This window comes from Nannospalax galili, unplaced genomic scaffold (genome assembly GCF_000622305.1).
Source record: "Nannospalax galili isolate Female #2095 unplaced genomic scaffold, S.galili_v1.0 scaffold113, whole genome shotgun sequence".
Lineage (NCBI taxonomy): Eukaryota > Metazoa > Chordata > Mammalia > Rodentia > Spalacidae > Nannospalax > Nannospalax galili.
Window position 1 is genome coordinate 5,781,667 of NW_008335444.1, and position 22,635 is coordinate 5,804,301.

A 22,635-nucleotide genomic window follows, 5' to 3' on the forward strand; every position below is an offset into this window, starting at 1 on the left:
ATATATATATATGCGCTCAGGAAACTCAGACCCACAGATTCACTGTTGGACATTGCCTTCTTAATGTTCAACAAGAGAGTCCTGAAGGAAGGAACCAAACCTGACATGACCACCTTACAGGACTGAAGGTACCCAATGAAATAGAAAAACTAAAGACAGTCTTACAAATCCCCCAATTGTTAACTGCTTTACCCTAAAGACAGAGAACAAAACTTATTACTTCATTAAAGTAATGTGCATGCATGCTCATAATTGTTTTCAGATAATTGTACATCATCCTATGTTAAGACAGCAGCAGACAAAGCCCAGTCTATCTAGAATTCCCCAACACAACTGAGCAACAAAACTGTGGCCACGACATTTTTCCATTCATTTTTCTTTGAACACTAAAATTATTTTGTATTTTTACTTTTGGCATGCCATTTGAAAAAATGTATGTGTACATATATGTGTATACACATAGTAAGTGCTCAGGGGATATATGAAAAAGCCTAATAAATACATGCTGCCTTATAAATGTGGGTATTCTTAACTTCTTAAAACCTATTAAAACGGTTTTGGGTCTACTAAATGTTTCATAAAATTTTTGTTTCTTTGAAACAAGGTCTCCCTGTTGCTCCAATTCACCTGGAACTTGCTCAATCTCAAAGAGATCCGCCTGCCTCTGCCTCCCTAGTGCTGGGATTAAAGGTGTACACCACCACATGTGGCTCTCATAAAATTAAAAGAATTTTAAACATTCATTTTGTGTATGTGGGGGTGAGGGTATGAACATGCACCGAGCATGTGTGAAGGTCAGAGGACAACTTGGAGGCACCAGTTCTCTTTCTGCCATGTAGGTTCTAGCGATGGAACTAGGATCATCAGTCTTGGCTGCAAACATCTTTATCCACTGAGGCAGTTTGCCAGTCCCTCATAAAACTTTTAAATTGCTACTTGTTTATATAAAATAACATTCATTTGGGTCATAAAATAAAAGCTCCATTAAGCTATGAAATTTTACACTGGACACACAGATTTTGATAAAGATTTCCTTCCCAAGTGAGTTCTGGGAGAAAATAATTAAATCTATTTCATTTTTTAAATAGTAACAAAAATAATAGAAGATAAAAATGTTTTATGTTAAAATATATCTAAATAATGTATATTAAATATCCTTTTATTATAGGGGCTGGAGAGACAGTTTAGTGGTTAAGAGCACTGGCTGTTCTTCCAGAGGACCTGGGTTCAATTCCCAGCACCCACATGGTGGGTAACAACCATTCATAACTCCAGTTCCAGGTGACCCAATGCCTTCTTCTGACCACCACAGGAACTGCATGCATGGGTGCACTCACATACATGTAGGCAAAACCATTCAGACATAGCTAGGCATGGTGGCACATGCCTTTAATCCCAGCACTTGGGAGACAGAGGCAGGTGGATCTCTGTGAGTTCAAGGCCAGCCTGGTCTACATAGTGAGTTCCAGGACAGCTGGGGCTACAGGGAGACCCTGTCTCAAAAAGACCAAAAAAAAAAAAAAAAAATTCAGACACATAACACTTTTTTAATTAAAAATACTTTTTTATTTTGGTCTTTTTGAGACAGGGTCTCCTTGTAGCCCTAGCTGGCCTAAAACTTGATATGTAGACCAGGCTGGCCTTGAACTCACAGAGATCTGCCTACCTCTGCCTCCCAAGTGCTGGGATTAAAGGCATGGGCCACTATTTCCAACTTTTTCAGGACTGTGCTTACTATACAAGTGATAAATTGTAAGACTTGTGTTAAGGCTCTGATACATATAAAATGATGGATATATATGTTTTTAAAGATCTTTATATTAAATTCCCTTTTCACAATGAAAATTCCAGCCAATATGTATTAGTTATTTTGTTGCTTGGATAAAATACCATGATCAAGGCAACTTATAGAAAGAAGAGTTTATTTGGGCTTATAGTTCTAGAGGGAGAGCACATGATGGCAGAGGAGGCATAGCAGCAGCCCGTGGCTGAACAGGAGGCTAAGATCACATTTCCATCCACATGCAGGAAGCTGGGAGAGGGAACTGGAAGTGGGGCAAGGCTACAAACTCCCAAAGCCCCACTTCAGTGATGTACTACTTCCAGCAAAGTCCATGACCCAAAGTTCCATAACCTCCCCAAACAGTAGCACCAAATGCTCAAATCCATGTGCCTCTGGGGGACATTTCTCATTCAGACCACTACACAATTCCAACAAGCAGTGACATTCAAAACTACATAAGCTTACTCTTAATATAATTTTTAAAAATGTTGTTATTGAGTCTTAATATCTTAGAATTTTAAGAAAAAAATTAACATAGTTGTGACATTAAAATGTAGAAACTATTGTCTGTTCACCTGTGCTCTCCTCTTTTATAAAAAAAATTTTTCAAGGTTTTTATTGTGTTCATTTTTTTTTTTTGGTCTTTTTGAGACAGGGTCTCCCTGTAGCCCCAGCTATCCTGGAACTCACTATGTAGACCAGGCTGGCCTTGAACTCACAGAGATCCACCTGCCTCTGCCTCCCAAGTGCTGGGATTAAAGGCGTGCGCCACCACACCCAGCCTGTGTTCATTTTTTTTTAAAGCAATCATTTCCAAACCAAACACTAACGCCTGATTAAAACCTCATTGATGATCAGGTTAGGCTTTGTGTCTTTAAAATCAAAACTCTTCTATTCTATTTATATTAAGTCATGTCTTTAAAAGTGTAGACTTTGGATCTGGAGAAATGGCTCAGCGGTTAAGAGCACTGGCTACTCTTGCAGAGGACCAGGGTTCAGTTCCCAGTACCCACATGGTGGCTAACAACGATCCATAACTCTAATTCCAGAGGATCCAATGCCCTCTTCTGACCTCCGTGGACATTGCATGACACAGGTGCACTTACATACATGAAGGCAATACACTTATACACGTAAAAGTAATAAATATTTTTAAAATGTAGATTTTGGATTTAGGTTTGTGTAATGTTATAAAAATGATCAGATCAATAGTTTAACTTAGAACTGGCAATGTTGTTGGCAGGCTTCGTGGCACACACCTTTAATCCCAGCACTTGGGAACTTGGGAGGCAGAGGTAGTCCCCAGCCTGGTCTACATGTGAGTTCTAAGCCTTAGGCCAACTGAGGCTACAGGGAGACCCCGTCTAAAAAAAAAGAAGAAAGAAAGAAAATTGACAAAGTTACAAAAATCTATCTTTATACATGACTATGTATATGCATGTTGTCTACAGGTGCTTGAGTTTTTATATTGTTTACATGGTACTAAATTGGCTTATAAGTAAATGGTCATATCAATCAAAGGTGTTAAGTTAGCCCAAACTCTTAGTTCATGGTGCAACTAAAATCATAAAACAGAAAATAAAATATGTGTAATTACAGTCTTAGTCAAGATGTTATTTGGTTGGTTGTTGTCTTGGCTCTAGTTCTGCAAGTGTCTGAAGAAGTCCTACTGTTTGGGTAAATAAACTGGTTTTCTGAAGATGATGGCTCCAGCTCCAAGGCACAGCCCCGCCCTCATGAATAACTGCCGGCGTCTAGGGCTTGGTCCTCTAGGCTCATTCCTAGAACCCAACAACTGAAACAATGGGCTGTCTTTGTGCGTTCTGCTTTTCTTACATAATGAATATGCCACCTGTAGAAGTCCACAGGTGACACACAGGAGAGGAGACAGACATGAAGGCCAAAATGACAGACTTGTATCCTGCTTTGGATGCCTCATGAGCACAAATAAGAAATTAATGCTTTTTTAATGTTTTACTTATTTATTCATTCTTATTTTATGTCCATTAGTGTCTTGTGTGTGTGCATGTAAACACACCTATGTGTGTCATGCCCATTGGTGCCAGAAAAAGGCATCGAATCCCCTGGAACTGGAGTTCCAGACAGTTGTTAGTTGCCATGTGGGTGCTGGGAACCGAACCTGGGTCCTCTTTGAGAGCAGTCAGTGCTCTCAGCACTGAGTCATCTTACCATTCTTGTTCTGGTTTGTTTCTTCATTGCTGTGACAAAATACTCTGACCACTACCAACTTGGGGAGGAAAGGGTTTATTTAGCTTACATATCCCAGGTCACAGTTCATCTGGGAGCCCAAGGTAGGAACTCAGGGCAGGAACCTGGAGGAAGGAGCCAAACTTATTGGCTTGTTCCTCTGGCCCCTGCTCAGCCTGCTTTCTTATATAACCCAGGACTGCCTGCCCAGGGGCGATACCATGCACAGTGAGCTGGGCCCTCCTACTTCACTACAGGAAATTCCCCAACTGAGGCTCCCTCAACCCAGGTGTGTCAAGTTGACACTAAAGCTATCCAGCACAATTCCAAAAGAATTTAACAAAATCGATTTCTTTTTTAAAACTTATTTTTATTTTATGTGTATGAGGGTATTGCCTGCATATATTTAAGTGCATCCATGTTGTGTAGTACCCATGGGGGTCAGAAGAGAGCATTGGATCCATTGGAACTGTAGTTACAGATGGTTGTTAGCCACCATGTGGGTCCTGGGAACTGAACCTGGGTCCTTTGCAAGAGCAGCCCGTGCTCTTAATTGCTGAGCCATCTCTCCATCCCCCAAAGCAAGTTCTAAATCCTTAAATCTTTAACAAATTGGTGGCACACGCCTTTAATCCCAGTACTCGGGAGGCAGAGGCAGGTGGATCTCTGTGAGTTCAAGGCCAGCCTGGTCTACATAGTGAGTTCCAGGACAGCTGGGGCTACAGGGAGACCCTGTTTCAAAAAGACCAAAAAAGAAAAAAAGGAAATAAGAAGAAAAAAAAAAAAAACAAATTGGTGAATATAAGTGTCTTGACTTAAAAAGTTATCTCCATGACTATTTAGAAAGTTTTGTTCATGTTTCAGATACAGCTTCTTGGGTTTCATTAAAATATAATTTTATTAAAAATGCTTTCTAATTTTTTTGGCCAGAAAAATAAAACAACAACAACCAAAAAAACCAAAAAACAAAAAATCACATCAGGTATAAAAGAAGATATACAGGACAGGAAGGGGTGAGTCAAACCAAACCAAAGATGTATGAAAAACCCTTACAGAAACCCCCTACTTTGTAAGCTAACTTAAAAATAGAATTTTATTCAAAAACAGGAGTTTGAGCACAGGTGCCCAACATGGATGGGCAATGCTTACCCCAGAAGACATAGGTTATGAAATGAAAATCTCCCTGCCAACCATGAGATCCCTCCCTATGAGTTATTGGTCAGACAAGTCCTAGAGACCCCCAAAACACCACAGGCTATTGCCACTGATCTTGGTTGTCCACCAAAGCTCAATGATAAGACCCTATTGCTGAAGATACAACACACCTTGCTTGCAGGACAGAGAAATTAAGCTGGAACTGACCTGAAATTTCTTGCTGACTGGCTTTCATAATGCAAGAAGACTATGCAGGCTACTGAGGGAGAAAAGTCATCAATAGTATTACCAAACCTGTATGCTACAACACCAACCTGTCAGGTAAGATGTACCCATTGATGCAGTAGAGATCCAAAGGCTTTAAGGGTAACAAACCACTTTGGGCCTGGATTTGAGACCTACTCCATCAGGTGGGATTTCTGCTTGGTACTGTGAACCTTGTCAAAAGCCCATGGTTAGGGCAGTTATAGGTTCTAGAAGGGAACCTGCTACTAATATCTTGCTAGATGAACATGTTGTCAGATGCCTTCTAAATATTTATGTTTATGCATATAGATCAGTTCTGCTTTCAACCTTGACCAGAGTAGCAGCTCTCTACAGTGGTCAGCAGTTAATGCAGAGATTCATAACCAGAAGAAGTGTTGAAAAGAAGTGATTATTGAGTGTTCAACCCTAACTGGGACATCCATATAAGCCCCTCCCCAACAAGGCTCAGGGAACATCATAGAAGAGAGGGAGGAAAGAATGTAAGATCTGGAAGATTGGGAGGAGTGCTGAGAAATGCCAAGGCCATGGTACTCACGAACTCACTGCAGCTATGGCCATCTTCACAGGATCAAGTCAACAAGGTCAGCTAGTATTCCCAACAGGCAGTACTAGCTGGACTCAGTGGGTCTCACATACACACACACACAGAGGAAAGGCGACACAAAGTAGAGTGGGAGCCTTATTTGGTGTATACCTAAGGAGAGTGGGAGGGGTAGTTGGGGGTAGATAGAATCAAGATATGTTGTTTACATGTATGAAAATGTCAAAAATAAATAAAAGATATTCTATTTAGAAAAAGATATATAGGGGATCTGATACCCTCTTCTGGCCTCTATGGCACTGCATACATATGGTGCACTTATACACATGCAGAAAAACACTCATACACGTAAAACAAATTTATTAAATTTTTAGAAAAAGATAAAAATTTGTAGATATAAAACTTTTTTTTTGGAGAGATGGCTCAGCAGTTAAGAGCAATTACTGCTTTTGCAGAGGACCCAAATTGAGTACTCAGCATGCACATAGAAGCTTATAACTCCTGATCCAGAGGATCCGATGCCCTCTTCTGGCCTCTGAGGGCACCAGGCATGTATGCGGTGTCCATCCATATATACGGGCAAATGTTCATACACATAAAATAAAAATAAATCTTCAAAAGAAAATAATGCCAGCCTCCCTCGGCTCAGTGCACTCCCTGCTTGGTCTCCAGTCTCCCAGGTTGGTCTCTTCCCCAAGGCATGACACAGGGCCTTGCCTCACTATGGCAGCAGCACGCTCTCCTTCACGCTCTGGTGCCAAAGCTGACCGTGAGACCATTCTGAAAGGCCTCCAGCCCATTTTCCAGGAGCAGGGCATGGCGGAGTCAATGCACACCTGTCAGCACCACAGCCATTTAGCAACCCACATGAACAAAAAAATGACAGCTTTGCCAATTTGAGCGTTTATCCACATGAATTGGTGTTACTAGACCTTCAGAGTTACAGCAGTGACGCACAAGGTAAGTGAGAAACTGACAGCCTTTTTAACAAAATAGAAGAAATGAAAGAACTGAGTCAGGACAACGCGGGGTGGGTGAAGCGCTTACCACCCATAAGGATGAGGAGGAGCCATTGACAGATACTGGCCCACTGCTGATGGCGCCTGGTTGAGTACTACATTGACGAAGTGGTGTATGATAAAGATTCACTGTATCAGAATATTAAAATTCTGCACTCGAAACAGTCTGGAAATATTCTCACCCGTGGTGTGATGTTAATTTGGCAAAGAGTGACTTGGCATATACCCGGGCCATCACGGGCAGTGGCAAAGAAGATTACACTGACAAAAATGTACTTATTCTTAGAGGTGGAGATGGAGGCATATTATGTGAAATAGTCCAAGTGAAACCAAAGATGGTCACTATGGTAGAGACTGACCAAATGGTGATTGATGGATGTAAGAAATATATGCGAAGAACATGTAGTGATGTCTAGACAATCTTGTATTCTACACTATTTGGAAGAAGGCTAAGCCTTGAAGATGGACATCCCCTAATGTGTGCTGCAAGTCACCTTCCTGACCTCCATATGCTGAATATGCCATCAAAACGAGTTGGGCAATTGATTGTGAATTCTTTCCAGTTTTTTTTATTTTAATTTTTAATTTAAAAAGGCCAATGAGACAAAAATGTATATTTTGGTGAGCTAGGGTGTTAATTTTTTGAAAGTCAGCTGAAGACAATTAGAACAGCAGGCCACAAGATGCACTGACACCCTCCCACCCCGAACGTGGTTTTTATTGCTTTTTACCCTTGTGTAGGGTTTGTTTGGGGGGTTTAGTTTTGGTTTCAGTAGACCTTCAATTTGGACATTTGGAGGAATGAACATTGTTGCTTTGCTCTGAAGATAAGCAGTGCCCCCCCCCACAAAATTGACTGAGAAAATGTGATGCTTTTGAGAAAGCATTACACAATAGCTAAATTGTTGGCTCTTTTTTTGGGGGGGGGGAGACAGGGTCTCCCTGTAGTCCCAGCTGGCCTGCCTGGAATTTGCTGGCCTCAGTCTCACAGAGATCCATCTGCTGCTGCTGCCCAAGTACTGAGACTAAAAGTGTGTGCCATGACATCCTGCTGATAGCTAAATTTTAAACTACAATTCATTCCTCAATACTGGTGTATTGTGCTGACATTCCTACTGTTCAATAACAATATTTGAAGACTGAAGCCAATGAGGATATAGATGCCAAAATGACAGCCAGTATCTTTTTTTAAAATTATATATATATGTCTTTTTGAGACAGGATCTCCCTGTAGCCTCAGCTGGCCTGGAACTCCCTATATAGACCAGGCCAGCCTTGAACTCACAGAGATCCCCCACCTCTGCCTCCTGAGTGCTAGGATAAAAGGCATGCACCACCATGCCTGGCCTATTTATCTATATTTTGTATGTATGAATACTTGGACTGCATGTATGTAAGTGCACCTATTTCATGCAATGTCCACAGAGGCCAGAAAGGGTGTTGGATCCCCTGGTGGAACTGGAGTTAAAGATGGTTGTTAGCCACCATATGGGTGCTGGGAACCAATCCCAGGTCCTCTGCAAGAAAAACCAGTGCTCTTAACTGCTGAGCCATCTCTCCAGTCCTATAGACAATATTTTGGCACTTGTTCCCAGGTTGACTAGGTCCCAGGGAATGATGAGGCCCCTCCAAAAGAGTCCTGCACTGTCCTCTTAATCAGAGAGGACATGGAGACCCCAGAGGAGGATCAGCACAAGGAAAATGTCTTCAGTGCTTCCAAGGAATGCTACATGGTCAGAGAGACCCTGACCCATCCCAGTATATAGCACAAGTTGTTAAAAAATAAAATAACAGAACAGGCGTGGTGGCACACACCTGTAATCCCAGCACTTGGGAGGCAGAGGCAGGTGGATCTCTGTGAGTTCAAGGCCAGCCTGGTCTACATAGTGAGTTCCAGGACAGCTGGGGCTACAGGAAGACCCTGTCTCAAAAAGACCAAAAAGAAATAACAACAACAAAAACAAGGCTGGAGAGATGGCTCAGTGGTTAGAGTGAGCACTTGCTGTTGTTCCAGAAGACCTGAGTTCGATGACCAGCCCCACGTCTGATAGTTCACATAAGGCCTGCAACTCCAGTTCCAGGGGATCCAACACCCTCCTCTGGCCTCTAGGGACCAGAATAAGAGACTACAGAGTGTGCGTCCCTGGATAGGACTCCTATGTTAAGCCTCACCTATCCATGACTCAGAGACCATTGTGGAAGAGGAGGCAGAAAGATTGTAAGAGCCAGGGTTGGTGCATGAACAGAAGGAAACAGGCTTTTAGGCCACTCAGAACTTGCTCATATGAACTTGAAACAATGGTGAGAGCATGCACAAGACCCATGACAAATCAATCAGATAAAAACCCAGCATAGGAGGAGGAAAATGGACAGCAAACCCCAACCCTAGCCTAGGAACTATTGATAACTGATTTCTGCTGAGTGAGGGGGAACAGATCTTCTTTAAGGGAGTGATTCTTGATAGGCTGACTGTCTCCAGTAGATGAACTTGCACCGAGGGAAATCGGGGTACAAATGCTTGACTGGATAGGACTTAACATATATGACAGAATACATGAAATCTTGTGGTAGGAGTGATGGGGGGGCACAGGTTGGGGAGGGAGGCCTAAATTTGATCAAGATTATATGAAATGCACAAGAGGCCAATAAGAATATATATATATATTTGGGGGGTATTTTTGAGAGAGGGTCTCCCTGTAGCCCCAGCTGTCCTGAAACTCACTATGTAGACCAGACTGGCCTTGAACTCACAGAGATCTGCCTGCCTCTGCCTCCTGAGTGCTGGGATTAAAGGTGTGCGCCACCACGTCCGGTTGATAGAATGACTTCTATCACTTGTAATTCCTACAACAGATATTCTACCTTGGAGAAAATTGAGACTAGTTTAAACAGGCAATATATATCAAAGGTGGGATTTGAATCCAGATCTGTCTAACTTGACTGTTTTGACTCCAGTGTTCCATAGTACAGCATGAAAAACAAAACAAAACAAAAAAAACTCCTAGGCAACAGTTTGTGAAATTTGCCACTGTAGAAACCAGACACTGCAGTCAATGAATGACTTGCATGTAGCCTTCCTAATGTAAAGAATTTCATGCAAGGGAAATAGAGCCTCATGTTCTAGGGTGAAAATAATCACTTTACGGGGGGGGGGGGGCGGCTAAAAAGATGGCTCAGCAGTTAAGAGCACTGATTATTCTTGCAGAGGACCTGGGTTCAATTCCTACCACCCACATGGCAGCTAACAACTGTCCATAACTCCAGTTCCAGGAGATCCGACCCCCTCTTCTGATCTCTGAGGGCACTGCACATGCAGGCAATATACAAATACACATAAAATTTTAAAAATAATAATTTTTTTGGTTTTTTTGAGACCCTGTCTCAAAAAGACAAGCAAATAAAAATAAAAATTTAAAAATGTGAAACTGTAAGCCAGGCATGGTAGCCGTGCCTTTAATCCTAGCAGAGGCAGGCCTGGTCTACACAGTAAGTTCTAGGCCAGCCTGGTCTACACAGTAAGTTCTAGGCCAGCTGGGGCTACAGGGAGACCCTGTCTCAAAAACAAAACAAAACAAAAAAGTAAAACTGTAATAGAAGTTCCACAGAGGAGATATAGTTGGTGGTGTGAGAGTCTGTAACAGCCTATGTGCCTCCCCTGGAGGCACTGATGGTTGAACCAAGACCTGAAGGAAAAGTGGGAAGAGCTCAGGGAAAGAGGTAGGTAAGGGTGGCCTTGACAGAGAACAGCAGGTGCAAGGGTCCAGAGGTAGGAGAGTGTGGTGACACCCAGCCTGAGCAGAGGCAACAAGTTCTGCGACCTCCCACCACCTGGCCTTGTCGCTACATGCACTCTGTGGCAGCCACCACCTACTTCTTTCTCATATCTGCTAATTCTTCTGTCCCTCTGGGCCTTGCCCAGGTTCCAAACACACCAACCATGCATCCAGGTTCCTCCTCTCGGAGTGCCTGTCCACTTTGGAAGGAGGTGGCAGTCACAGCTAGATGGCTTCCTTTCCATGTCTCTGACTTGCTGCATGGCTGCCCCAAGATGACTTCTTCTTACAGAAGTGGCACAAGGGTGACCTCAAACCCAGGAGCCATTTTCATTTCCTTGAGCTTGACCTATCAGCTGTATTCACCCCTTGACTGCTGCTGCCACCTGTCCTGGGACTATGTCTCCCTGCACCTCAGCTACCTGGGTTTGCCCCAGTGTCTCCCTAGGTGGCCTCTCTTCCCCCATCTTCAGCCCTGCCATTCTCATCACTGTCAGAAGTGTATCACCTCGTTCCAGGCCCCAAGGCCCACCTGTCCCCGATGGATCCACTGGCCTGCTTAGTTACCCTTGCTCACCCCGCCCAGTTCTGCACTTGCCACCAAAGCATTCCCCATAGAACTAACAGTCATGTTGCTATGGCTAAAAGCTAGCCCAAGGACATGGAGCAGAATCCTTCTTGTGACCTACAAAGCCCTGTTCTGCATCTAACACCATCTCGCCTTCGCTACCCTTGTCCCTTATACTAACCAACGTCTAATTCAGCATGTTATACCCATCTTGGGCCCTTTGCACATGTTCTGCCACATGTAGTCGAAACATCTCTTCCAGTTAAGCTCAAATAGCACCTTCTTGTGGAAGCTTGACCACTGCCTCGCCTCCCTCCCTTGACCTCTAGGTCAAGGCCCTGCTTCCTGCTTTCACAGCCCTGCCCTTATCCTCAGAGTATGCACATAGCTGGGAACTATTGCAGCAGAGACTTTGTCTACACTGCTTGTGGTGTGGTGGTTATGAGAACCACCCTTCCCCTGTTGCAGCAGGCCTAGTCTATATTATCAGACCTGACCTGGGGTGGTTTCTGACACCTCCCTGGGTACCAAACTTCTGAACAATGGGAGGCAGCTGTGATATCCAGCATGGAATTGAGTTAGGATCAGCTGACCAATGCTAGGATTAGGCTGGGCAATGCTAGGAAAACCACACACTAGTCTACCTGCCCAGCTCAGAGCCTACTGCTCATCTCTGTAATGCTGTCTACCCTTGGGTACGTCTATCTTCCCACAAGCTGCACAGACTCACACATCCTCAATAGGCTCCTTCTGATGTGAACTGTCACTCTAGCTATCATCCCTTTTAGGGTGGACAAAAGGGAAGTCCAAAGAAGACTCCACAATGGCATTTGTTGTTTTGAGATAGGATCTCACTATGTTCCCAGGCTGGCTTTCAACTGGCAATTCTCCTGCCTCAGCCTCTCAAGTGCTGGGATTACAGGCACACACCACCAGGCTCAGCTGGCTTTTTGTTTATATTGTAAGTCTAAGTGCTTATGACAGCCTTCAGAGCTCTGTGCCAAGATGGGGCCTCCTCTCTTACAGGTCTCCCAGCTCTTCACACTGGATTCCTTGCATACCCTCCAACAGTCCAGGAACCACCTTGGGGCCTTGCAATTGCTGTTCCCCTTTCCCTAAAGCACCTTCCCTACAGCTGTGTGGACAGTTCACCAAGGTTATCAGATTATTTCATTTAAAATTACAACTTTTTTTGTTTTTTCGTCTTTTTGAGACAGGGTCTACCTGTATCCCCAGCTGTCCTGGAACTCACTATGTAGACCAGGCTGGCCTTGAACTCACAGAGATCCACCTGCCTCTGCCTCCCGAGTGCTGGGATTAAAGGCATGTGCCACCATGCCCGGCCCAAATGACACTATTTTATCAACCACCTTTGCTCATCTCTCTTCACTGGAATTTAAAATTAATAAGTTCAGGGAGTTTTGACTAGCACTTAGTAGGTGCTCAATAAATAAACTGCCTCCTAATCCTGTCCTGCCTCACACAGCAGCACCCTCCACCTTGGGCACACACTGAGATGCACAGCTCCAGTAGCCCAGCATGGATCAGAAGGCAGTCAGCTGAGGAGCTGAGGATGATGAATGGATCTGGCTCCAGGGGCTCCCAGGCCAGAGAAGCCCCTGCCTGGTTGGAATCACCTGATCAGGGAAGCGTGAAATGGCCCCATTAAGCAGCTGAGGCTGTCCCAGAGGAGCCCCTCCTTCAGGGCCTGGAGTCAAGGCCTGCAGAGGGAGGACCAAGGAAGCAGATGCCCTGGTAGGACCAGGGAGGAGTCTCCTCAGCAGCATGGCTCTGGGGGCTGGTTAGTATGCACATTGGCCTTGGCACTCATGGACCTGGCCAGCAGGCTAGGATGTACCTGGCGATCTGCACTGGAACAGCACCCCAGTTTCCTCTGTTGGGGGGTGGTGGTAGGGGACTACATTTGGACATGGAGGTTCTAAGTAAGTTGGAAAGACTTGCCAGGAGGCATAAGCCTAGAGCAGCTGCTGGAAGAGAAGGAGCCACCTGGGCTCCATGGCAGTCACAGGACACCACAGCAATAGCAGGTTTAGTGACTACAGCTGATGGAGGGCCAGGCTGCTCCAGCCTCCGCCTGGGAGGACAGAGGGAGTATCAGCATGGTTCATTAGTGCTACTGGGAGACAGGTGAGTGGCAGCTTGCCCAAGGTCACACTTCTGGCCAGCAGAAAAATTTGAGCCTAAATCTGCCTTTCCACTCTGTTTCTGGGAGAGGACTCAGGGGAGATATAGGAAGCAGGGGAATTATTGCCTAAGGAACAAGTGTACTGTGAGTGGGAACTAAACAGAAGAGAAGGCACCTAGCACCCCTTCTCACCCTGGTCACTGGCTGCTGTCCATCAGTCTATGAAACACTGTCAGTCTTAGTACACAGGACTTCAATGGCTCCAGGGCTGGGAGGGGCACTAGGCATGGATGGGGCCTGTATTCTAGTACCAACTGGAGCAGCCTTGCCACTCAATGCCCACCTGGCCTCTTCCCTCTGCTGGGTAACAAGGATGGCCTGAGGTAGATGGTTCAGGAACAGGTCACAACCTGGTAGATATGCCCTTTCTCTTAACCTCCCCTCCCACCCCCTATACCACCAATTCCCCAATCTGTCACGTGGGGAAAATCAAAGGAAGTAGACTCTCAGGACAAGAAACAAGACTGGGAGTGGGCAGAGAAGGGCACAGAGAGCAAGCCTGGGAAACTCTAAGATTGGGGGCAGGGGGACATCCTGTACCACACACAAACAACTTCTGTCTGTAGCTCTCTGTACCCTTGGCACTTAGGGACCTGGTTGACAATAGTCCATGGGCAAGAAGGAAATGCAATTAAGTGAGAGATGGAAGTGGAGTGAAAGGCCTTGTACACACTCACACCATATGCCAGCAGGTTCACAGAATCCTCCTCCAGAATATAACTCCAGAATGGCCAGTGGGCCTAATCATCACCCTTGTCAGAAGCACCTGTGTATACACACTCACACCCACAACTGCCACCCCTACCAATTAAATACAATTTGGGGACCATGGACTTCTGCAGATTATCCACTTAGCTCTGACTTCGATTAAGGGAGATAAGGGAGAGCTGACTAGATTCAGCTTGTTTAATCTTTCCCAGCACTGTATTTGCAGAAGCTAAATGACATGGAAATAGGTTAGCCAGCAAAATGCCTGTTGCTGAGGATAGGCTCAGACAATCAATACGGAAGGATAAATTCATGACTTTATGTTTTGCACCAAGGCTCCATTCCAACATTTGGTGCTGGGAGGCAGAGGATAAAGTTTTAATGAGTTAATTTTATGGCCCATGTTGAAAATAAATCACACATTTCTTTGAGTTCCTAGTGCATGTCAGCCTGGTCAGGTCATATGTACTTCTATGTTAGAGCAAGGCTGCTACCACTCGCACACAGAGGCAGTCTGTTCTGGATCAGATTTGGACAAGCTGCCCACCCCAGGGTCCCAAGACTGGAAAAGACCTTCCCAGAGTTTAACTTCAATCTCTCCTGCTACAGCAATACTCTTTGTCTAACATCTAGGATGAGAGCAGTAAATCTCAGGCCACCTGAGAGATGGTCTGAAGCCAAGGCCACATGCTGAGGCACAGAATCTAATGGCCAAGACTGAGGCCTCCTGCATGTTCAGTCACTGTGTGTGACCTTGAGCAAGATTGTCAGCTTCCCTGGACCTCTGCTCTTGCACAGTTCTGTGAAGGTTAACCATTCTGCTCTGCCACTTGAGGCAGTTGGCTGTGGTGATAAGGCTCACCACTCTCAACCATACCCAGGCTCTTAAATCTCAGAGATAGAGTCCAAGCACCCAAGAGCCTCTTAGAGCACACATGGCAAAGCCTGCCTTTGGGAGACACCCACCCCAAGACCATAAAGACTGGGAACATTATCACATCACATATGCCACATGGCTGATGATGGCAGTGCTTGAGTGGTGACCACTGGACTCCCTCTGTTGTCTCTCCTCTACCCCATCAAATCCTACCAGTTCTTTTTGCACCCCTGACTAACTGGCTGGATGCAGGGTTGCTACAGTCGGATAGGGGATGCCCCATGAGACCAGTATCCCCCCTTAGCCTCTCCAGCCAGGACCTCAGCTTTTGCATAAGAGCCACTACTGTGAGGACAAGAGCAAGACTTCCTGGACTTTGTCAGCCAAGGAAGCAAAGCTACTGAGCCACTGGAAAGCCAGGTCACCTACACCCCCAGTGCCTCCAGCCCTGGGGACTGCCTCAGGACTCCCAAGAATCCCCCACTCCCTAGCACATGCAGGCAGCTCTCCTGGTTGGGTCTTCTACTGGTTGGGCATCAAGATGCTTGGCAATAGGACAGAGGGTGGGGTCCCCTCATGGGGGACTAACTGGGGGACATATGGAAGCTTGGGGCCAACTAGTTGGTTAGGTGAAGCATGGGGTCCTCAGGGCCCTTGGTGTGTACATGCTCTGAGAGGAAGGACGATGAGGGGTGGGACTGTGACACTCCGCCCTGGCCCAGAGCCAGGGTAGCATGGCTGGGGACAAGAATGTCAAAGAGGCCACACACAAACTCTGCCACATGTGAAGTGCATCATACCTTCCAATTGCCCCAGCTATCCTTCATGCCAGAGGCACATCTTCATCAAAGATAGATGTTCCTGGGTTGAAGAGGTGGCTCAGTGTTTAAGAGCGCTGGCTGCTCTTGCAGAGGGCCCCCATTTGGTTCCCAGCACCCACTTGGTGGCTAACAATTATCTGTAACTCCAGCTCCAGGGGATCCAACGTCCTCTTCTGACATTCTCAGGCACTGCACAACACAGGTACACTTACACACATTCAGGCAATACACACATACACATAAAATAAAAATTAATTTTTTTCTTTTTTTTTGGTCTTTCTTTTTGAGACAGGGTCTCCCTGTAGTCCCAGCTGTCTGGAACTCACTATGTAGACCAGGCCGGCTTGAACTCACAGAGATCCACCTGCCTCTGCTTCCCAAGTGCTGGGACTAAGTGCCACCATGCCCGGCCAAAAATAAATTTTAAAAATGGATCTTCTTCTTCTCTGACCACATGGTACATGTCCTGGACACATACTGTGCTCATCACCTCTGGTCTTAGAACTCTAGGAAAATGGAGGAGGGCTTTCAGTATGCAGCAGGACCAAAGGGCATGTGTTATGTGCACATGGGATGTATGCAATGTCACATATGATATGTGGGGGTGTACGTGGAATGTGCAGGCATGATGTGAGGGATGGGTTATGTGTGACTATATGGTATGTAATGTGATGTGGGAGTAGGAATGTGGGCTTTATGTGTGGTATATAGTAGGACTTGGATAGATACCAGGGAGGGTGGTGTGGTGGGGGCATGTATTACTGGGAGGGGTGTGTGTAGGGAGAGGCATGTGTGGTGGGGAGGGGCACGCATGGTGGGAAGGGGTGTCTGTGGAAGGTGGGATGTATATGGTATGTTGTGTAGTATTTCATGCAGGTGTATACTGTGCTATTTGGTGGATAATGTCATGTGTGTTAGTATGATATACACGGGTATAGGTATGGTAGGGTATTGTGAGGGGTATAGTATTCTGTGTTAGGTTGGGGTGTATAATGTGTGGTGAGGGTGTAAGTGGTTTAATGGTTGGGGTGTGCAGAAGGTGGGTGTGTAGAAGTGTTTTGAGGATGTATACTGTACATATGGTGGATTGGGGTGTTGTTGGGACTGTGTATTATGTGTCTGGTAGGTAGGGGCACATGGTAGAGGTGTGTGTGGTAGCAGGGTATGAGTGGCATGTAGGGATATGTGGTATGGTGGGTGTGTTGTGTACAGTGGATATAGGGGAAGGGTTTGTGTATTGGGGTATGGTATGTATGTCTACTAGGGTAAGGGGTGCTCATGTGTAAGTAAAGACTCAAGAACAGGGACTGTGGCTGGGTGACAGCCATGTGGCTAAGCCTCTTCTCCTTGCTTCCTGCTGGAGCTGACAGACAGGCCAGTGGTGCCCCCTGCTGTCTGTCCAGGAGCCAGGCTGCCTACAGGCCTGGGCAGGGCTCCTGCTCAGGGAAGGAAAGGTAGAAACAGGAGGGGGCTGCGGAAGAGGGGCCCTGCTAGTCACATAATGGAGCCCAACTGGTACCAGGTCTTCCTCTACCCCAGTAGGAGAAGGGGCTGCATCTCTCAGGCCCATGAAGGCTACAGCATGCTATCAAAAAGCTGAGTGTGTGCATGCAGTGTGACTATGTATTTGAACAGGTATGTGTGAACATACCCACACATGGGCACTGTGAATATATGCCAGCCAGCATGCAGGTGTGTTACATAGCCATATGCAGGAATTAAAGCAGCCCTAGGGAGCGGGGACTGGGTTTCAGACACACCACTTGTCAGGGAAGCTGCTGTCACTGCTAGGGGCCCAGTTCTTGGGTAATGAGGGGTCACCTGACAGAAACACAGGGTACTCCGCTCCTGGTACTCTGCATCTTCCAAGATGGCCCCACTGCTTGAAGACCTGAATGCTGGGTGCCTCCATCCTCAGGCACTGCAGCATGTCGGCTACAGAGTAGCTTCCATCTGTGGGGCTGAGCTCTGACCACAGGCCAAGGCTCTGTCTAGAGATGCTAGCGCTGCTACACAGGGTGGGCAGCTGGGAGCCTGAAACCCAGAACCTTCTTCCCCAGCTCCATACAGTCTTCTCTCAGAGACTGCCTACTTCTTGCTGGTGTCAGTTACCTGTGCAAGCTGTTCAGCTCTCCATGGTCTACAAGGGCTGTGAGGGGGAAGCAGCTCCTCCTGTGTTCCCCCATCCCTACCCTGCTCAGAGCAGCCTGGTGGCTGGGCCTGTCAGCAGGTAACCCAGAAGGTGGGGACCTCGCCAGGTACTGCCCCTTCTGGAAACTGGTGTGTCAGGTTTTAGACCAAATCCCGAGGTGCAGGCCTGAGTGGTCAGTCAGTAGTGGGCAGGTAAGCCTGCCATTCTGGAGTGCTCCAAAGGGTGTCCTGCCCAACACACCCTTCAGGTCACTGGCAAGGAAAGCTGTGAAGATGACCTCCCTCATTAATGTCCACCTTCAGCTTTGAAAATGAACCTGCCCATGTGTAAACTGAGTCAAGTCTACTCTTTGTTCTGCTATGACATTCACTTTCATTCACCTCTAGTTCTAGGTCAGGACCTGTGCTGAATGTTAAGGACACAAGATGAAGAAAATCCAACCCTGTCCACAAGTAGCTCCCCAAGGAGATAACACCTCAGGCCCTTGTGGAAGTGTGGAGCAGATGACAGAGGAGACAACCAAGGCCACACTGTGAACTTGGACCCTGATGTCCTGGCATAGCCAGGTCAGGGCTCTGCTTCCCAACAGCCACAACAAGCTCCCAGGACACTCTGGGACAGCTGGCCTAACAAGGGGCAACACGAGGGTGCCGGCCCTGCGGTAGAGATATGACAGGACACTGCTGCCCGATGCCCGTGCTGCACCTCGCTTTAGCCACAGCGGGGCAAGGGAACTGCTATGATTTCCATTTTACAGATGAGGAGACAGACTGAGCAGAATACAAAAGAGGATGCTTGTTACCTTGTAGCAATTTCACCTTCCTGAAAGACTGAAGAAAGCTTTACCTCCAAATAGTGGTGCAGGCTTGGGGCAAGAAGTCCCAAGAAGCTTAGCGAGCCAGGTCTGCTCCTGGTGGATGATAGGGGCTGGCATCTTGGAAGAGTCAGCCCAGGAGGATGCAGTCTGGTCCCTCTGTTCTGAGAATGTCCTCTCCTCCCAGACACCAGCCAGGCCCGGGACTGAGCAGTGGCTCCTTCTTCCAGACACTGGCCAAGCAGAAGGACTGGGCAGTGCTGGCCACTTTTCAGACAGAGATGCCCATTACTGCTAGCTTCTCTGACAGCTCACCGTCTCTGGAAACTAAAGTGGGTCATGCAAGTCCCAGAGGCACAATTAGACTTCCGGAAGCCAACTTTCTGCTGCTTGACCTGGGGGCTAGAATAGACAGGGAAAGAGGGCTAGGAGTGATAGAGCCCAGTCTTAAAACACTGGCAGGCTAGTGGAGGGAGCCAGGAGGGGAATAATTCACACTGTAAAGTCCCACCTTGGAATTCTACCAGGGTCCAAGCTGATAAAAAGGAGCCAAGTAAACAGTAGGTGCTGCCAAGTGGGGCAAGCCGGCACCTGGGCTCAGGGCAGATGGGCCAGGATGAGGCTCAGCTCGCTTTTAACCACGGGAACTTGGGTGGGTTGCTTGATATCTCTGGGCCTCACCACTCATGCTGAAGAACAGAATCATAACAGAGCCTGCTTCCCAGGGTTAGGAGGCTGGGGAACAGTGAGGAAGCAGGGTATCATGCCTAGATCTTTGAAAACAGGCCTGCAAGGAACCTGTGCATCTGAGCCAGTGGGGCAGAGAGGTGGGCTCTTGACTCACCATCTATCATGGCCTAGGGTGGGTGCTTTTTGTACCTTCCAAGAGAATTCAGGCTGGCAGCCAGGCCTCCCTTAACCAACCTTCCTCCACCCACCATGCCCACCCTTTTAAAGTATAGCTTAGAGCAAGGCCTTGCTTCCTCTCCCCTTTGTGGCCCTGACCCCGGCTTCTCCCTTGCCTCAGCCTACCCCCAGTCCACTCTCCCCAACACTCACAAATCTCTCAACATCTGCAATCTGACCCACCATGGACACGGTGCTTCCATCTCAGTTGTTGAAGTTTTAAGTTCTTCTGTGTGGGTGTCTGACCTGCCCTCCTCACAGAGAAGAGCAAAGCCAGGCTATTCTTCCTTCAGTCACTACTCCCATCTTACAGATGACAAAACTGGAATTCAAAGAGATAAGGCTGTCCACACTCCCCATAGGTCCCCCAGCTATGCAGTGGCTGGTCACCCAACAGGCAGCTTGAGGGCAGGCCAGTGGTTCAGCAGTTGGGGTCAGTAGTAGCTGCAACCAAGGAGTCTGGGAGAGCAGCCAGCCACCTGGGGAGAACAGAGCCTAAGAAAGTCAGAGACAGACTTAGAGGACTGCAGAGAAAGAGGAGCTGCAAGGGAGAGGAGTACAGAGCAAGGATGCAGGTCAGTCCAGAAAAACAAGACAGGACACAATGTGTGATAGGAGAGGGACTGATTGCATTTAAGAGGCAAGCAGGGCTGGGGAAGAGGCACAAGGATCCCTCAGGGGAAAACTTTAGTGTGTGTGCAGATTCATATACCAATGAGGTGGGCCCTTTGCTGCATCTAAGTTACAACTCAATCAAAAAGAAAACAAACATACATGTAGAGTGCCATGACCAGTATCCAACATCATCTCAGCCCTTCTCAGTGGTCACTCCCACAGCATACTGGCTTGCCCAGTGGCTGCATGACACCTCAGGTAGGGGAATATGGGCCCTGCCCAGGAACAAGGTAAGGTTTCCTAGAGAGCAGCTCTGAGTCAAGATTTTCAAGATGAGTGGTCTCAGAAGTAGGTGGCCAGATCCATCAGAGTACAGGGTAAATGTCTAACAACTAGGAACAATAGGGTACCACTCACAGCTGCCACATTGGGAGAGGATGGCCAGCTGACTGAGGGAGGTGATAATGCCACAGCATGCTATCCTTGGCTCTGGGGGACCCCACCTCCTGAGAGCCACTCCACAGAGGCTGGCTTGAGGCAGGGAGCCCCTCTGGGGTCCATCCATAGGAGCTGAAGCCTCTGTCCATAGGTATCTGAAGACTTTTGGGAATGGCCATGCCCTGGCTAGGAAGGAACTGCCCAGACCTCCAGTCTCCTTATACTGGGCCATAGGCAAGGGAATAGGAAGTGAGCAGAGGCCTTTCCCCTTCAAGTGACTGCTGAGGGTACTGCCCTATACAGCACACCCCAGAGCATGGACATCCACCCACATCTCCTTAGGAGATCTAACCCCCAAGGAAACAGAGTACAAGGATGAAGAGACTCACCCAAGGCCACTGAGTTAGGGTCGAACCTGGCACCTAAACCCTTCCCTTTCCAAAATGGTCAAATCCTCAAACTTAGAGCAGCTCCAGAGAGCTGGAGCCTTATGGAGCTGCAGTCACCTAGGCCTGACTCCAGGCTGAAACTGTCCCTGGAATTCCTGCTGTCACTTCTCTCAGATCCTGAGTCCCTGGAGAGCTAGCATTCACCTGCCTCCATAGATGCTGTTGTTGTAATTCAAATTTTCTAACTTTCTGTCACAGACCTGAGTACCTCCTTATGTGTCACATCTATCCTCAGTTTTGTCCAACAATATCTCAGCTCTTCTCAGTGGCCCATTCCATAAGCCGAGTCCCCTCAGCAAAGGCTCTTACTATATAGGCCCAAGGCTTCATGGTACCTCTGGTTCTGCCCATGACACCATGACATGGTTCCTCATGAAGGATAACTGATGGTTCCTCTGCCTCCTCTTTTCTTCTCCACCATCAGTGAGGTGCTAGAGGTAGATGAACTCCTCATAGAAGGGTCTTCCCTCTTCTTGATGTGGGAAGATAGATTTAGAATCAACATCACCACCCAGTGATCAGGAGAACCTCTGGAAGTAATGAGTTCCCATCATTGAAGGCACTGCTGGGAGGGATTCCATAGATACTGCCCTGACAGAAGACATGGGGCTGGCTTAGATGACATCAAGTTTCCCTTTTCAACCCAAAGAGTCTTTAAATCTCTGATATTACTGTCCCAGGCTTTACTGCAAAATAACCTCACTCACCCAGACCCTGCCGGCCCCCAGTTTGTCCTCAAGAAGGGGCTCCCAGTATGTGGGAGGCTCCACAGGCCTCTTGGTAGCAGCAGTACTTTCCCAGGACGTAAGGAAGGAGGGGAAAAGCAAGGCAGACCATGGCATAAGGAAAAAGGGCCTTTCTCGAGGACCTAGCACTTGCACGTCACCCTCAGGTGAGTTGAGGGCCCACAAGCTGGGTCTGATGGGAACCCACTCAGCTCTGGCTTGGGTAAGAAGAGTTTGCCTAGCTCTTTGAGGTTGCAAGAGAGCAAGGTGACTGCTGAAGATGTGTAGCAGTATGCAGCTCATTTAGCCCACGGAGCTTAAAAATAGTGAGGTGCCGCAGGCAGAGGGGGAGGGGAGCTGGGACACCACTGCAGCTCCACACACCAGCGGCAAGAACAGCATGGAGAGGCCTCCACAGCCATGTAGGAAGCTGTCTCTGGGCAAGCCTGCCATAAAAAGCTGCCAGGGTATCACTGTCTCCCAATTGGAGACTGCAGCTCTGAAGCCCGGTGTCATGATGAACTTAGGAGCACAGAACTGGGGAGGCTGAGGCAGGAGAGTTTGAGGCCAGCCTGGGCTACACTGTGAGACCCCCCCCCCCCCCCCCCCC

At 47.2% G+C, this 22,635-nt stretch overlaps 1 protein-coding gene and 1 pseudogene across 6 annotated transcripts in view; one reads left to right on the forward strand and one right to left on the reverse strand.

Annotated features, from left to right (window-relative positions):
- Positions 1-22,635, reverse strand: part of Syt2 (synaptotagmin 2) — a 127,648-nt gene that overhangs the window by 27,606 nt on the left and 77,407 nt on the right. The window contains exon 1 of one of the 6 annotated variants that reach the window (XM_008830329.2): positions 15,906-15,933. The exons of the other annotated variants lie outside the window; for them this stretch is intronic. The gene's annotated coding sequence lies outside the window, so the exon portion shown is untranslated. Of the gene's footprint in view, positions 1-15,905; positions 15,934-22,635 lie in introns of those variants that run through there. 6 annotated transcript variants of the gene reach the window in all.
- Positions 6,678-7,389, forward strand: LOC103731838 (annotated as a pseudogene).